The following is a 5,903-nucleotide window of genomic DNA, read 5'->3' as shown; positions in this document are numbered from 1 at the left end:
CAATAGGGAACCCAGTAGTGGGAGCCTGTGTTTAGGGTTCTCTGGTTTAGAACCGTAGTTCTATGCCATGATGTAGGCCAGGTGCTCAGGTTTGTTTCTTCTCTTTTCTTTTATGATGTAAGCACTGAAATTGGCTGCAGAGCCACCGAACCACACTCATTTCCTCACTGGAAAATATGATCTAAACTATTTGGTTGCTTGAACAAGTTTATAAACATAAATATCAGAAGGACACTATTATACGGTCATTATTTTAAAGAGCTAGTCTTTTTTTAAAAAAAAAAAAGGATTTACTTATTATGCATTCTGCATGAGAGAAGAGGGCACCAAGTCTCATTATAGATGGTTGTAAGCCACCGTGTGGTTGCCGGGTATTGAACTTAGGACCTCTGGAAGAATAGTCAGTGGTCTTAACCTATGAGTAATCTCTCCAGCCCAAGAGCTAGTTTTGACAGGGGGCTTAATCAGATAGAGATAGAAGAAAAATTGAAAGAGCAGTAAAGGTAATTTTCAATAGCAGAGATTAAAAAGATTAGGGTATACTAAGAAAATGGTCATGGGAATGACGGGAGTACAGACCATAATCACTTGCAATAAGTGAAAATGAAGGTTCTAATGACAGTGAGATAGGGAAGTGGGTAGAAAGGGGCAGGTATATAAGAGAAGCTGACTGACAAGAAGTGTCAGGACCCAGCTTGTATCAGTCCCACAGTACAGAGGCTATATATTCCAGACGAATGTCCTTGGGGGCTGTAATTGGAGCTATCGGAACAGCCACAGGTCCATCCCTGAGTGGGGGTGCATGGACCTGGAAATTCCTAGCCACCCAACGGCAATACAGACCAGACACAGTCATCTTGTCATTTCAGGAGTGCTCTCAGTCCATGTTGGACACTGAAGTCTCCAGTTTATTCTAGCATCCTCCTAAACCTCTTTCCAACAGTCCGGGTGACCACAGAGAGCATCTACTATCAAGTTATTCTTTTAATCCTAACAGCACAGACCTAAAAACAGTCTCAAGGCACTAAAACAAAGCCCTCTGCACAGGTGAGGCACATTTAGGGCCTAGGCCTGTTATGATGCAAACTAGGAGACATTCTCCACTGAGGCCATGCCATCAGGTGGCAATTTAGCCAGCATCTTCAAGACAATAGAGAATCAGGCTCCAGAAAAATGGAGCTGAGGGTTGGACCCTGAGAAACTTTATAATCAATAATTTTGCTCCTGGACAAAAAAAAAAACATAGCCTGAGACATTCACAGTTTGGGCATCTCTAGTTAAGGCAGGAAGTAAAGATGGAGCAGAGGGTTTGGGGTGAGTGAAGAATGATAGATGACACATTTATTTCTGAGCACGTTGCATTTGAGTTTCCTTCAACTAATCCATGTGGAACTTTCCAAAAGGAAATACAAGTCTGGGTCTAGAGCTTAGAATAGAGATTGGAACTGGTCACACACTCCTGACAACATATGGTACATTCTAGCCTTTCCACTTTGAATTTTATTTTCAACAAAGAAAACAAGCCAAAGAGAATGTGTGTTTATTTCCTTCTGTGATCATCTGTCCCAAAAATAGAGGTTATCTCTTTTTATGTAATTTGGTAAAACATGCTGAATTTCTAAGAGAGGAAAAAAATGACAATCACAAAAGACTACATGCATAATGACAACTTCAATTATATGATATTTTTTAATGACAGTAAAATACAAAGTTTCAGAAATGGAGAACGGACTAATAGCAACTAGGGCTGGACAGAGGTACTAGAGAAAAATGAGTGTGGTTATTAAAGGGCAACACGAGGGAAGTTTGGGGGGACAGAATTGTTGTATACTTGGTAGTGTAACAAGTAAATTATATATAACTAAACACACACAAATGCAAGAATAATAAGATAAAACAGGGTTCATGTTGACATGTTCTATCAAGGTGGATATCTTGGTTGTGACACTACACTATGGTTTCCAAAAAAAGTACCACTACACTGCATTAAAGATATGGAGAATTCCTACAGTGTTTCTAGTGAATGTATGCCAATCAAAACTATTTCAAAATAGAAGAATAGAAGAATAATTTTAAAAATATTTAAGCAAGGTAATTTTGAATAGAGAAAGCAATGCACAAGGTCTCCCATTTTTTTTTCTCATCTCTCAAGTTCTTCCTTGCTTCTGGAAAGGGAGTGGGGCAAGCTTGTGTGAGAGCAACAAGGTCAGAAGAGAGGAAAAACTATTTACCAACCCTACAGATGACTTGACTCCATTGAGATGGAATTGACTAAGTATATTGGAGGAATGGAGAAAACAAACAGGAGAACAAAGAAAAAGATGAGTAAGCACCAGGCAGCTGGACTGAAGGCCAGGCATGTTCCAGTAGAGATCTTACTAGTATGGCATTTCCGAAGGAATCAGGAAGGGAATAGCAACAGACCCCTTGACCACGGATTTCCAGTATTGTATGGTTCATTGCTATCCCGTGCTAGTCAACCTAATCATCAGTACATAAAAGACTTCCCTAGGACAGCAACCAGCACCTTACTCAGTGCTATACATAGGAATGCTTATCCATGACCTCATATTTTTGTGAGAATCTCCAAATTGCTCCTAATAGTCCAGCATATTTTATGAATACCAATAAAAGAGGATAAAATTGGGAGTTTAGGATATTGCATCCGTTTATAGATATTTAAGGAATTATGACACATGGGATCATCTTGAGACCTCCCCACTCCCTGTCCATGCCAATTTAGCTATCTAATTTCTTTATTATGAAATCTAAGATATCATTTATGGAGAAGGGAGTACACCTAAACTCAACATCAAAAATCTTCTGTTGTTCTCCAACCTATTTTTTTTAGATAGAGTCTTGCTTAACCCATAGTTTATATTGGATGGTAATTAGGCCTAGCAAGTGAGCTCAGGGTATTTGCCTGTTCCCATTTATGGCAGTAGAGTTATAGACATGCGACGCTATGCCTGGCTTTTTATATGGGTGCTAGGGATCCATACTTGCATCATCAGGCTTGCAGAGCAAGCACTTTGCCTACTGCGTTATCTCCCATCTCCAAACCTGAGCTATCGTCTATCTCTTCTACATCACAAACAAGTTCTTCTTTAGTGACCAGGCAGTGGTGGCACGTGCCTTTAATCCCATCACTCAGGAGGCAGAGGCAGACAGATCTCTGTAAGTCTGAGACCAGCCTGGTCTACAAAGTGAGTTCCAGGATAGGATCCAAAGCTACACAAAGAAACCCTGTCTTGAAAAACAAACCAAACCAAACCAAAACAAAACAAAACAAAGTCAAACGATGGCTTTAAGAGGCAAATACACACAGAAAGGTAAAGAAACTCTCCATAAAACCCATGGAAAAGACTGTACACCTCCTCCTTGGATTCTTTCTAGAGTCACAGATGAAAAAAAGAATTATCTCTAAAGTTCTACATAAAAAACTACTGTCTTACAGAACAAAGTATCATCAGGACAACTGAAATTTTTTTTCAAAGCTGTGAATTTAGCAGAATGTGCTTCTTGCAGATGTTTACACAGTTCAAGTTTCCTGTCACTACCACTCATGTTCCTGTACCCACTTCACAATCTGCATAAAGAATTCATCCTTCATCTCCTCTAACTGTCCAGTCATCCGCATAGTGGTGGCACATCTATTTCCATTTCAAAATAGTCTTAACCAGATGTTCTAAACTGTGTTTTCAAAATAATGTTTATTAACTTTCTTAAGGAAGAAAGAAACCAAGAGACAGTGATACTCTCCAGCCATTTATTACTATTAGGTGTTTTACCTTTGCCACTTATGCCGCTTTCACTCCACTTACAGCATTGGTAATTCTTACTAGCATATTTGTATTGGTTTATGATAAAAATTTTCCAGCTCTTACACTACTGTATGTAAGCATATATTGACACCTACACTCATAAGTAGTCATCATGAACATGCAACCTCCTTCTCCCCTGAAAGTCAGTTACTCTTTCTTTCATCTGGATGAGACAGCTCTGTCAAAATGGGCATCTTGATCTCAAGATTGTGTGGAGAGCTTTGGGAATTGTTCTTCTCTCAGTTTTCCTTTGTGAATGCCTTGTTGCAGGAAAGTGAGATTGTTTATTTTTTAAATTTTTAAACAAATTTAATATATAATTCAAAAGATTTTTATATTTTTTTGTAAATCAAGTTCAATTTATTCATTTTGCTTGGTATGAAAGCATATGCCAAAATCAGGTTATTTATGAGTGTGTAATATCAATAGGTATTTTTTTATTTAAATCAGAAACAAGCTTGTTTTACATGTCCATCCCAGGTCCCTCTCCCTCCCCTCCTCCCCTGACCCCCACCAACTCTATCCCATCCCCTTTCTGCTTCCCAGGGAGGGTGAGGCCATCCATGGGGAACTTTAAAGTTTGTCATATAATTTGGAGCAGGGCCTAGGCCCTCCTCCATGTGTCTAGGATGAGAGAGTATCTCTCTAAGTGGAATGGGATCCCAAAGTCCATTCGTATATTATGGATAAATACTGATCCACAGGCCTCCTAACTGACACCCACATTCAGGGGGCCTGGTTCAGTGCTGTGCTGGTTTCCCAGCTATCAGTCTGGGGTACATAAGTTCCTCCTTGTTCAGGTCAACTGTTTCTGTGGGTTTCTCCAGCCTGGTCTTGACCCCTTTGCTCATCACTCCTCCCTCTCTACAATGGAATTCCAGGAGTTCTGCTCAGTGTTTAGCTCTGGGTGTCTTTTCTGCTTCCATCAGCTACTGGGTGAAGGCTCTAGGATGGCATCTCATTATTGGGGAAGGGCATTTAAGGTAGCCTCTCCACTGTTGCTTACATTGTTAGTTGGGGTCATCCTTGTAGATCTCTGGACATTTCCCTAGTGCCAGATTTCTCTTTAAACCTATAATGGCTTCCTCTATGATGGTATCTCTTTTCTTGCTCTCCTCTATTCTTCCCCTGACTCAATCTTCCTGCTGTCTCATGTTCTCCTCATCCCTCCTCTTCTCCCCTTCTCTTTATCCTAACTCTCTCTCCCCTTCCCCCATGCCCCTAATTAGCTCAGGAGATCTTGACCCTTTCCCCTTCTCTGGGGGACCATGTATGTCTCTCTTAGTGTCCTCCTTGCTTCCTAGCTTGTCTATTGGTGTGGATTGTAGGCTGGTAATCCTTTGCTCTGTGTCTAAAATCCATGAAGAAAATGTGGTACATTTACACAATGGAGTACTACTCAGCGGCAAAAAACAATGGAATCTTGAAATTCACAGGCAAATGGATGGAACTAGAAGAAACCATCCTGAGTGAGGTAACCCAGTCACAAAAAGACAAACATGATTTTTTACAGTTTTTACTAAAAGCAATTCTCATACAACATACTCTATTATGGTTCCCCTCCCCCAACTCCACTCAGATCCTACTTCCTCTCCCTTTCTTTGTCCTTCTCTTTTAAAAAACTAAGAGCAGCTCATTGCAGATATTACTGGTCCACCATTGGCAAGGCTGAAGTAAAATCATTTTGGCTTCCTGGTTTGATTTCAAAAGGTAGTACACACTTAAGTGTGCTGACAATATAACACAGAGCAAGAGGTAGATTGTGTGTTGGTTATTTGATACTTACTTTAAACAATCATTGTTTACTTTGATGATGTGCTGCTGAAGTAGAATAAGATAGAAAGGATTAATTATTTGATACTGCCTTATTGATTTACCTAAATCACTAAATAAATAGGTGTTTGTACTACCTATTCACCAAACATGACTTCACTTGCTACCTAGCTAAAATGATCTGGAGAAATACCTGAAACAATGGGCCATTGCCTTTAATAATCTGCTGACTGTCATGAATGCTTCTGTAAAATCTTGCTTGTATGCCCTCCCCACTTTGTGAGTTTAGATTACAGAAAGAAAATA

The 5,903-nt window shown here is 39.8% G+C and overlaps 1 pseudogene; it reads left to right on the top strand.

The window, feature by feature from the left end:
* Positions 1 to 3,301: 3,301 nt before the first annotated feature.
* Positions 3,302 to 3,406, top strand: LOC113834470 (annotated as a pseudogene).
* The last annotated feature ends 2,497 nt before the right edge of the window (positions 3,407 to 5,903 follow it).

This window comes from Cricetulus griseus, chromosome 2, assembly GCF_003668045.3.
Source record: "Cricetulus griseus strain 17A/GY chromosome 2, alternate assembly CriGri-PICRH-1.0, whole genome shotgun sequence".
Classification (NCBI taxonomy): Eukaryota; Metazoa; Chordata; class Mammalia; order Rodentia; family Cricetidae; genus Cricetulus; species Cricetulus griseus.
This window is presented reverse-complemented; position numbering and strand designations above follow the sequence as displayed.